Source organism: Tenebrio molitor, chromosome 1 (assembly GCF_963966145.1).
Source record: "Tenebrio molitor chromosome 1, icTenMoli1.1, whole genome shotgun sequence".
NCBI lineage: Eukaryota > Metazoa > Arthropoda > Insecta > Coleoptera > Tenebrionidae > Tenebrio > Tenebrio molitor.
The window spans coordinates 15,482,296-15,494,851 of NC_091046.1; positions in this window are offsets into that span (position 1 = coordinate 15,482,296).

Here is a 12,556-nt window from a genome sequence, read left to right on the forward strand (position 1 = left end):
GCTTCTGTATAACTCTTTAATTGCCGCCGAGAGAGGAAATAAATCAATTACGTGCAAGGACTGATAACCCAATTACGGAAATAGTGGTTTCACAAAGACAGAGAGAGTGTGGCCTGGCCGGGTTTGCCGTCAGACAAATGTACGAAATCAGTTAAGGGAGCAAAACCCAGAGAGAAACTCATTAAGAAAATTTCACGATATTTTAAACCACTGTAGTTGAAACGTGAGTTATTAATTTTAATTTACTTTAAATTTCGACCGTATTTCCCTTTCATGAAAAATTAATCAATTAAATCAAGTGAAAGAAAAAAAAATAATTGTGAAAGATTACCTAACTTACATTTACATATAAATGCTATTAAGTGCGATTAAGTACGATTATTTAAAAACAATGAAGTGAAAAGAAAAAACTCGGCTTGGGAGATTTGAGAAATGTTAAATAATTTCATCTCGAGAGTTCGTTCGCCTTGTCAGCAACGTCAAAAGTAAAATAAATGCGAAGCAATTTCTTAACTTGTTCTGCGAAACTGTGATAAGGCCTATCAAATTTGTTCCCTTGAACATGAAAATTACCATTATATATAACCAATAAATAATGCATAATTTAGTACAAAGATCAAGCGAGATATTATTTTTCCATTATGTAGTTATTTATCGAGACTGGGGGAGTGACATCGGCAGTCCTGTCACGTGCGTTCAGCTAATGTCTGCACCAGCAAGGGATAAGATAACTTGCAATATATTATCATCCACGTTCTCTCTGTTTATATAATATGTGAACGTGTCACCACGATCTAACGAAAATAAGCTTCGAACGTCAATAATAATAAAAATAATTTTTTACTTTCCATTGTACCTATAAATGTTATAAAAATTAAATTATATAAATGCAAGAACATTTTTACTAGAAATTTAAATTTTATTTTAAACATTGATTCGATGATAACTTCAAAAGTTCGAGATTAATTTTAAATTATCGTTTCTTTATTAGCCATGGAACACCAGAGAATGAATACCTACAGGTATTCTTAAGGTTTGGAGCAAATTCTGGTTGTTAACAATGTTTTGAAACAATTACGAAGTGTTTGTTTCTAAAATGTAAAATTTTAGTACAAATTAAACTGATGTTGACTGAAATTGCTTCAGAAAATAATATTTTCACTTTTCCAAAAATCTTAGTAGGTATTCATAAAATATTTGAAAATCAAATCAACAAGCGTAAGTGACTTAAACTACATTTAGCATCTCAGAAAACGCCCCTAGAATAATAAGCTACAAATAACACTTCATCTTGGGTTGAATGAAAATTCCACAATTAATTTATTTTAGCAACGTGTATTATTTTTTCCTCAAAAATTTCTTAACTTTCAGCTGGAAAATATTTTTTCTACTTCTCTCGTGTCTCATCTATAATCTTAGGTAATTTTCTCTTAATACTCTTGTATATTCCTCAATTAACCCTTCCACGCAAACAAGAAGGGAAATAGTGATTGATTGTGGAATAGTTAACGAAAAGGCATGGAAATAAAGGAATTTAATATAGCATAGAATTTCTTCTCCTAATAGAACTGAGTTTAAAGAGAAAATACAAATAACTAAAACAAAGTACCAAACATAAAATAAACATTGAAAAATACCTACCCTCTTTTTTAGCCTACTTGGCTAATATGTCAATCAAATGAGGGATTAAGTAAAATAATGAAAACATATAACATTGCCTAAAAAAGATTATAATAACCAGTGTCCGGACGAAATAGTACCGAACAAGTCGACCAGTACAACTTTGCGTAATCCCTCGCTCGCACATAAACACGATTCAGCTGGTTCCCTGTTATTGAAAACGAATCAGCTGAATCGTGTTTATATGTGAGTGGGGTATTACGCAAAGTTGTACTGGTCGACTTGTGCGGTACTATTTCGTCCGGACACCGATAATAACACATAAGAAATGTTATGGGATATACATACAGTGTGAACATAAAGTTTGGAACAAAATGCATAGTATCGTTATGAGATGTTTTTTGGTAAATCGCTCAGACAGGTCAATTTTATTTTGGAAAATGCCATCCTGTGACGTACAACTTGTTTAAATGACGTCATTGGTTTTTGCTCAATGACGTCTTCACCAATTTTTTTAAATGGCAACCCCCACTTTTTTCATCTCTTTCTGATAGACTTTCCTATAGTAGGCCCAGAACTATAGTGATTTTATGGACTTAGGCCGATAATTTCTTTTACAATTTTGGGGTCACTTTTATTACCAACTTGAAAAGAGTTATAAATCTTCTATGACAGATGTTTTTGAGCCGTCTGAAAATGGGCCATCGGAGACAAGGGTAGGTAGAGCCCAGTCGCGCGACGGGTGCCAGAAGCTTATTGCCCTACCATAACTGACCATCTCAAGTTAATGTACTCCATCCCTCATAAAATCACTATATTTCTGGGTCTACTATACTACCCAACCGATGAATGAAAAAAATTGGTATCTTACTGCTCGTCAAATCTTAGATGGCCGCTAAGGATGCGCAGAAGAGGGAGTGCGATGCAAGATGTGGAACCGAGATGCCACAAGGTGAAGCGGTAAAGTGGGGTATAATTCTGAAAAGTACACTCAGATACAGAAATCGACTTGTTCTAACTCCGCGTTGTCGACAAGATTTTAATCCTGTACCTGTAATCTGTACTGACGTATTGCGAGTCTTCAACGCATTTGTGATCTGCAATTTTGATTACCTAAATAATAATAAATAGGTACCTTTCCCACTAAATTTCCGACGGCGTTGTAATTTTTACATTTCCCCTTTTTAGAAAATGACACCCATAAAGTTGCTCTTATTGTTAACACATACATTTTGATAATTACGTCTCCTTAAATTTCAAAATCATAAAGCACTGTAAATTTTATTGAAGTACCTGTCCTTGCTATTTTGTCGGTGGACGAGTCGATTGGACCGTCCGCTTAAATTACAATTACAAACAGATGTTCGTTATTCGCAGCGCTTCGGCCACTTTTACATAATGCCGTAAAAAATTTCCCAGAATTCGAATACGGTAAGATGAGGCACAAAGAATTATTCATTATTTCAATAAACTGTTATGTATTGCGAAATCAAAGCCATTATTCCATATAATTCATAATGTCAAATATGACACGATTGATAATCGTTTAAATTTAAAACATGTTTCACTGTGCTTTTAAAAGCCATGGGTTGGAGTGTACCAGTGTTTCCACTGCTGCGACGCTCGAACAAGTGACGTCCCCACTCCTACCGTTACCATTGCGCATCCGAATCTCAGGGGCCATCTAATATTTGACGAGCAGTACATAACAATTTTTTTGAGAAAATGACAAATTTTAATTGACGTCAAACAAAAACAAACATCTAGGGTTAACAATAAAATTTAATTCAAATGTTGAAATTATCCCCCGCCAACCACTTGGCACTCACCGACACATTGTACACTGCGCTCAATAATGTCAGGGCTTATTTGTTCCGTTTCAGCCCGAATTTTCTGCCGTAAATCTTCTAAATTGATTGGTCTATTAAAATAAACCTTCTATTTTATATAGCCATGCAAAAAAAAAATCACATTAAAATTTAAATTAAATTTTTGAAGAAAAATTGGTCTTTTTTTTTCTCAGAAAAATTGTCATGTAAGGTAACAATTTTTTTATCAGTCGTTTGAGTAATATAAAGGTCTATCAGGAGGAGAAAAAAAAAATGGGGGTTGTCATTTAAAAAAATTGGTAAAGTCGTCATTGCGCAAAAACCAATAAGGTCATTTAAACAAGTTGCTTGTCACAGGATAGCATTTTTCAAAATAAAATCAACGTGTCCGAGCGATTTTCTAAAAAACATGGTAATTGTTCACTTTAACTACTTCTGAAATTTTCCCGTTTTTTCTGGCTAGACAGCCTCAGAACGTCCACCTACATCGTTTCCCACCACTCAAAACTTTTGCAAATGAAAATTTTCCTTACCCTTTAGTTATACTAAGACTTGGCGCGACCTTGACGCGACCTTGAAACACAACAAGAGAGAAAAAAAAGGCATTTGCACAAGGTTTGAATGGTGGGACACGATCTAGGAGGACACCCTGAGGCTATCTAGCTAGAAAAAACGCGAAAATTCCAGAAGTAGTTAAAGTGAACAATTACCAAAAACATCACATGACGCTATTATGAATTTTGTTCTAAACTTCATGTTTACACTGTATATAAAATATAATGCGAAGACAAACAAATTCAACTTTTAAAATTTCTTATGAAGGTTACCTTTCCATTTATAATACGTGTCTAAGTATTAGTAGTAAATTTGTTTTCGAAACTAATACCAAATGAATGTAAGAAGCTGCAAGGATATCTGGGTCCTTTTCATCTGAAATGTTGTAGAAGCAAATCTACAAATTCATAAAGTAGTTCATTTAGCAAACATTTAGGAAGAGACACAACGTAAAATTATGGGAATAAACTAAAGGTAAAAATCGTGAAACAATAAACTTAAAGAATTCTCCTAAATACAGTATGAGTCAATTGTGGTGTATTTCTGAAATTTTCTTAGATACAACCAAAAATACAAATTCTAATTACCAGTTATTGATACTGAGTTTAATTTAAATAATAGATTGAATCAGAATAGGGTTTTTGGCTACAAACGTCAAAATGACAATGTAGGAAATTTTATCAGAAAAAATATCACAATAAGACTTACCATTTTTTCGGAAAATTTTGATTTTATGACGAAAAGTTTGTTGCTTGGAAATAACCACGAGACCCGTTAGGGTCGAATGGTTTTGCCTAAAGCAACAAACTTTGAGTCTAATAAAATCAAAATTTTCCGAAAAAAAAATAGGAAGTCGAGTTATATTTGTCTAGACAAATTCCCAAATGAACAATTCAAACAATCATTCGGAACAACATCACAAAACGGATTAAAGGTTAGTTTATATTCATCGTGGCACTTTTCCTGCAACAATTTACCTGTTGTATTCCAAATTGTTTTCACACTGTAGTCAATATCACTGCTGGAGTCGTTTCTAAAACGATTTTTTCAATCCATTTCTGAAAACGTCAAAATAATTTTCTGACATTTTGTTCATTAATTTGTGTTACCAACAAAAACAAAAGCCTTGTCAACGTTGTTTTTCACCGGAAGGGAGATTTTTGTCGGCAGAAGACGCATTTTCTGACCATGACTAGATTTTTTCGCAATATTCGGCACACTATTGGTCAATATCAACTATTTTCATAACATGCGGGAATTTGTCAGCAAAATAAAAAACGTAAAAAACTTATTATTATTGTTGACGGCTAACAGGCTTGACGCCCAATTAGAAGCCCTGCCAAAAAGAAAATGATACACAAACCACAATCACAACACAAGAACCACTAAACACAGAGCATCCCAACACCCAGCCTACAACTACCGAGCACTCATCTGAGTAGGATCGCCTTGGTTCACGAGGAGATGGAGAAGAATCTTTTGATCTGCGAAAAGCTGCAACAAAAAATATCGATGTAGGTCTCGACACTCTGGTAATTTCGCAGCATTCGAGAGACAGGTGACTTGAGGCCGATGTCCGTGTGGCGCTGACCGATGTAGAAAACACTCCTTACCCTAGATCCCGACCGAATAACCCTCAAACTGATCCTCTCCAGAACATGAGGACATTCCTGCAGCCCTCTGAACAATTTGAACAAAAAGATCACCGAATGCTCCATGCGTCTATCGAGCAGAGATTGCAGACCAACCTCACCGAGCAGAAGACCTTGCGGACACCCACGAGGCGGATATGCACCATTCAAAATGAAGACTACATTCTTCAGGAATCTGCGTTGCACTCGCTCCAGAAGAGAAGAGTGGACATCATATATCGGCGACCATACAAGGGAAGCATACTCGAGCCGGGATCTCACATAGGTGATATACAGAAGCTTCAGGGTCGCAACATCAGAGAATTCCCTGCCAGCACGCAAAACAAAACCCAGTGCCCTGAAGGCAGTCCCCGCTATGGTCCGAATTAGATCCACTGTGTACCCTGTACGGACACGATTTTCGTAGTTTACAAGGGGATTCTCGGTAGTCGTAGTTTGTGAGTAAAGATTGGTGAAGCATTTCGAAAAAAAATTACAAATGTCGCCTAGGTCACCTTTCTAATGCCTTTCTAACTACAAATGAATATAGACAACAAAAAAATGTCGTAGTTTGTGGGGACATTTTTCAAAATACCCCCGTAGTAGCCAAAGTGTTAAAGGAATTAGACGCATACCCATTCACTCCCACGTACATAAATCGATCGCTTAAATAAGACCTTATTAGCTCCACAAGACTATGCGAAAAACCGAATGGCTCCAATTTGATCAACAAAAGTCCATGATCAATCCTGTTGAAGGCCTTCGAGAATGACGTGTAAACTACATCAACTTGGGAATGGTTATATAATGCATCAGATAAATACTGACTGATCGACACCAGCTTCGTCTCGGTAGACCGACACTTTGTGAAGCCATGCTGATTGGGAGAGACATAATGGAGTGAGAAATTATGCAGGACATATTCAAAGACCTTCGCAAAGTTATTGATTAAGGCAACAGGGCTGTAGTTGGTAATCTCCATCTGTCATCTTTTTGTGAATGGGGCGCACCGCCGAAGTCTTCCTTCTTATAGGATAACAACTAGTTTTTAATATTAGGTTGAATACGAAACACAAAGGCTCGGCGAAGCCCGCCGCACAATCCCTTATCACAAGGCTTGGTATCTCATCAGGTCTACTAGTCATGTTAGGTTTAAGGCATTTTATGGCTTTAAGTACAATCATCGTCTGAAACACTCGTCAGAGTAAGATTATCATGGGAGACTGCCGGCGGCATCCCTCGTAAAAGAGTTTGAGAAATTGTTCAAAATGCATTCCATTTTGGAGTAAACACGCTTCGATCCTGTTTAAAAAGGACTTTTGAACGTGGCGTAATATCTCTGGTGTTATGGCCATACACTTATCACGAATTCTTTAAGTTCTTCAATCGTAAGTACAGGTGCCCCGTCTTTCTTTTAACACGCCCCACAAGAAAAAATCTAAAGCCTTTAAGTCCGGACTTCGGGGTGACAAAAGGTTATTGGAACCTCGCCCTATCCAAATGTTTGTAAAATTGTCATCTAAATATTGTTTGGCATCTCTATGAAAATGGGCGCCATCTTGCTGAAACCACATACCTACGTTGTCTTGTATTCCGATCCAACTCTTCCAACAATAAGGGTAACAGCCTACTTTTAACAAAACTGTCAAGACAAAGTTGACAATACTCAGAACAATGCAATCGTGGATTAATATTTTTTTTATTTTTTTTAATTATGGATCTAGTGAATGCTGGAATTAGTATACATATTTGGTTGCATCTAAGACCATTCCAGAAATAAGCCACAATTGGCAGTATACAGGGCAAGTCACATAAAGGCTTATTTCTGAATTTATTTTGTACGCAACCAAAAATACTAATGACGCTGACCACTTGATACCGTTTATAATGTGATTTAATTTAGTAATCAACGTAGGTATGTAGGTAATTTGGCTAAAAATGTCAAAATGACAATTGATGAGTTTAATTTTTGATTTCATTAATCAGAACAGGATAACGTCATTTTGACATTTTTAGCCAAATTACATACGTAGGTATAATCCATTCATTTTTGTAATGACGAACTAAAGTTACTAAATTTAGTAACTTTGGTCTTGTGAACACATCTTTTTACCGCGAATTTGGGCTTTTAAAAAGTTAGGTTATGGGTCACGTCATTTGTCCTGTCAAAACTGATCCCAATCAAAGCATAGTGAAATTAAATTTGTTTAATTATGTATTTTGAAAAAATGCAAAGTTGCACTAAACAAATACGAAAAGGCAGTTGAACCTACGTAACAATGAAATAATTTTGAATTTTGCTACTCATCCTCGTCATCGTCGCTGTTTTCTAAGTCCGAATCGGAATCTTCAACCAAATTAACAATACCTAATTGGGGATATGTCATGGATGCTAAAGTTTCCCATAAGCCTTGTCCTTGTCCTTCATCTAAAATTTTGTACATACTTCTGGGACTGAAGCCTGTACAGCACTTAGGAAGAGTTTTATTTTAGATTAGAATTTACCGAAAAAACATCCGCCGCTGCTTCTACAATTTTGTACTTTTCGTACTTGCGTTTCCATTATCTCCATGAGTAATTTCTTTTATTTTGTTCAAAGCCTTTAAAATGTGCTGGTTTGTCTGCTTGCTTATTGATGCTTTACTCCGTTTTGGAAATTCATTTATTTTGGCAGTGACAATAATATGACGATTTAAATCATTGCCAACTGTCTAATTTTCATTTATTTTGTAAAAAAATCGAACAAAAAAAAAGTTCCAGTTAGTTCGTCATTACAAAAATGAATGCATTATATATGCCATTCACGATGTTTTGGCATAAGGGGAGGCTATGATTTCATTTTTTAAAGTTGCATACATGTTTGATTTCTGTCATCTCTGCTGTCACTAAAGTGCCTGACATGCGGACGTATCAAAATGAACGTAACATGTTGCCGAATTTACCGTAATCATAATTAAGCGACATTAAAACGTATTGATGGTGTTTATATTAGACTGCAGAACATATTTTCAGTAAGTTACAGTGACGTCAAGTTCTTTTTATGTATAAACTAGCCGACCCGGCGAACTTCGTACCGCCCCAGAATCAATCCGTGCGATTCTGTTTCCAAATTGACAGTTGACGTACTTAAATGCATAATTAGTTAGATACAGGTGCGATACACTGAATAAGTGAATAAGCCCATTTCCTGCACGGATGTTGGCCTTGTAGGGTCTTTTGATGGTTGATATAAACGCGAGATTTCAAAAAAAAAAAACACAAATAAAATTGCAAGGGCACAAATCCGGAGAACGGGCTCTCTACTACAAATTGCCCCTTATTGAGGTGAGACTCCAGTTCTTCGTCTTATCGCACTCCCGGTTTGTCTGAAATCATGGTCTGAACGTAATGACCCATGTAACAATTGATTTCTGGTTCGGGACACGACCCAACATTGAAGCAATTTCGGAAGGGTTGCGATCACAGAAAATCAGTTTGAAAAGTAGACCTCGACGACAAACGCAGGCTTTCCACTCTTCCAACGCATGATGGCAGCTGACAGGGATAGGGAACAAATCTTGAAAACCACGGCTTCCGAATGAGACCACTCCCGTCCCATTACGACCCCTACAGTCTGAATAGCGCGCATTTCAAAAAAGGAAGTTTTGTTGTCGCACCCTGTACAATGCAAAAGTAGGTGTTGTTGAACACCATTGATCACACTTGGTGTTAAAACTCAGCTGACGTAAATCTCAATTAAGTTCAAATTGTCGATGCGCGCACAATGACAGATTGTGACAGATGACATAACCTTTCAAAATGAATTTTCTTCATAATTTTTTTTTCGTTAGTTATTCGATGTTTCAATAGTTATTCTGCTAATCGGGGCGGAGACAAATCCAACAATATAAAGATCATAAAAATCTGTCCAGCCGTTCTTGAGTTATATATAGCGTAACTAACCCGACTTTGTTTTATATATATAGAAGATAAGATAAGATTGAATCGTAGGTGAGTACAAGATAAATATGTAGCACGGATAGTAAAGGAAGAAACAACGACCCAATTGAAATGGCACAGGGGTTTTGTAAGACCTATTATAACTTCGCAATAGAGTTGTGAATGAGTGGCTTGAGTCTATTTTGAAATGTACTCCTGAAATTTGCCAACATTTTTGTAGATATTGTGAAGAACTTATTTCGGAAGATTGGGCAAAATTAATGGGAAATCTTTCATTTGAAAACGTTCTTCCTTTAATAATAATTTCATTAGGAGAATCTGACTCGGAATTTGATCGGGATTTTCATGCAGGTAACGATGATTCAGAATTTTCTAATGAAATTATGGAAGTTGAATAGTTTTGTTCTTTTTTGTCATGGACGATGGGTGTGTAAATATTTTGCAGAAAGATTCGAATAACATAAGGCTTAATAAGTATAGGCTTTGCCATTTCTATTGAAACACCACCTGTTGATTGACAGTTTGGCAACGCTGCAAATATGTTTAGTAATTTTTTGACTATTATTGCCAATCTTGATTTTTGTTGAATGTCATGTCATATTTGACTCAACGTGTCTTTCATTCAATTATAACCCAATAATTATCAAGAATTTATTGTTTTTTCGCGGAAATAGAGCAAAATAGAAAAAAAAAACGAGTCTTTATGGGTGCTGACATGAAGAGAACTCTTATTAAATTATATGATAAACTGCATTTAAGTCAGCCAATGTGGTCAGTCGGAAAAATTTGTGTTGAAATTTCAGAAATCTTTTCCGTAAGTTAAAAAAGGTGTTTTTCTATCATTCTAAAAAGCGTCAGCGTCTTCAGCTTAGAACGTATTTACATTTGCTAACATTTAGGTATAACATCAAAATTAAATCCCGCACTTTTTATCACACGCCACTTGGCACATGCGCCTTGAGGGGACACCTTAAATTATTGTTCTAAATTGGAATTAATTGTAACTTTGATTTTCATCTCTTCAGCTAAACTTTAAGTGCAGTTTTATTTGTTATTAATTATTATAACTCATTTAACTTTAACAGCAGAAAAGTGAGGTTACGTGTTAGTTTCGTCGATCCTCTGTGGTTTCAGTATAAGAAATATTCAATAAAAAAAAAGCATTTCAGCAAGTGTAGTTTATTAAAATACTTAATACATATAAGTACATTGAAATAAACCAAAATTATTTTTTTTTTTGCTTAAACTTTTCCTCAATTCATTCAATTATGAGTTCCTCAAACTCCTGATTTTTTTTTAATCCTTACAATCTTGTCCCACATTGCCTATATACCCCCATTATACCACTTTCTTTTTCCAGATAGGTATCTGATATTACCGTCTACAGAATTATCCAATCACACCCGAGAGGCGAAATCCTTCAAGATTCCAAACCTGGCGCCAATCCTTTGATTTTGTAATTTCCTTGTTCATTGATTAAAATTCTTTGAGTTTCCCTTGGGTTTTACCTTCCACCTTCCAGCAGGAACACTAACCACGACAGATAACCACGCTAAAAACCACTCACTCACATTTGTAGTGGTAGGACTCGCAGGCGTAAAATTTTTAGATTTCTATTGACATTTATATTAAATTATTATATACATTGAGAATGCACGATGCGTCGACGAGATAAATAATTGCTAAATGTGTAGATAGATAATTGATTTATCAATTTATCATACTTATTTTGACAGTGATTTGCTTTGACGTTTTAGGAACTAGAAAATGTCAAAATTTCAAATTTCTCACTAAAAGCCGTTTTACAACCAACCGAACCTGTTACACATACGAGAGGTTAAATGACCCAGGCCATTCCATACTTGTGCGCAAGTCCTATAATTTTGCGCGTTATTTAAATTTGACGTTCACGGACTTAGATAATATCGCAAATTTATTGTTTAAAAATTAGAACAACACTTGCGTATCTAATAAGAAACAATACGATAAAAGACCTTCTTTATGTAGTAAACTCATTTATACAGGGTGTCCCAGAACTCGCACGTCAGCTGTTAACTGTGAATTTTAATATTTAATCCAACAAGGATTCTACAACAACACCCGTGAAAAGTATATTAGTTTTAAAATGAAAACGATTTTAAGATAACCAATCACACAGGCCTGCCTGAAGGCGTATGCGTTTCCGAGGAAACGATTTTAGATGTTGCTGCTAAAAAAACTGTGATGAAATTTTTGGACAACGAGTTTTATAAGGGTTGATTTGGCGCACGAATCCCAGGTGTAGAAAACGACCCGTAGGCGAGTTTTTTATGTTAGTTTTTAGATTTTTTTTAATTTTTAAATAAAAAAATCAAATTTTCAAATTCTAGGGAATTTTATATTATGTAATTGGTAATTCAAGGTAACGGATGCAACTACATCTACAACATATGTTAAAAAGTATAGTTTGAAGATTAATATTGGAAGGTTTTTGATGTAAATGACAATAATACACTGAAATATTGATAAAAATTTTCTTAGAGATCTATTAAACTACGAGTGCTTTAATAGATAGCCATAAACGACTCCAAATTGAATACAATAATAGACCTATTAAAAGATTCTAAAAGCATAATTATATCTTTAGTTTGTGTTCTACTCATCTACTGTTCTTTGCCTAACGTACAGCACGCGGTACAGTACCATGCGGTACATGTAACAACAAAGCACCCGAGGACCCGAGTTACTAACGCATGCGTATTGGTAAGGATCGTCCTGGGTTATTTAGCCTCTCGTGTTATACATTGCTAAATTTTAGAAAAAATCCAACAGGTGGTGTTTCAATAGAAATGGCAGAGCCTATAGGTACAAGATTTTATACAATCTAGTTCTAGGAACGTTTTGGTTAACATGAAAAATTCATTGAGAAGTTACTAATTGGTTGGTTAAGATACTGTATAAATGGGTTATCTAAGTGGTGCATAAATTGACAGGAGTCACTTT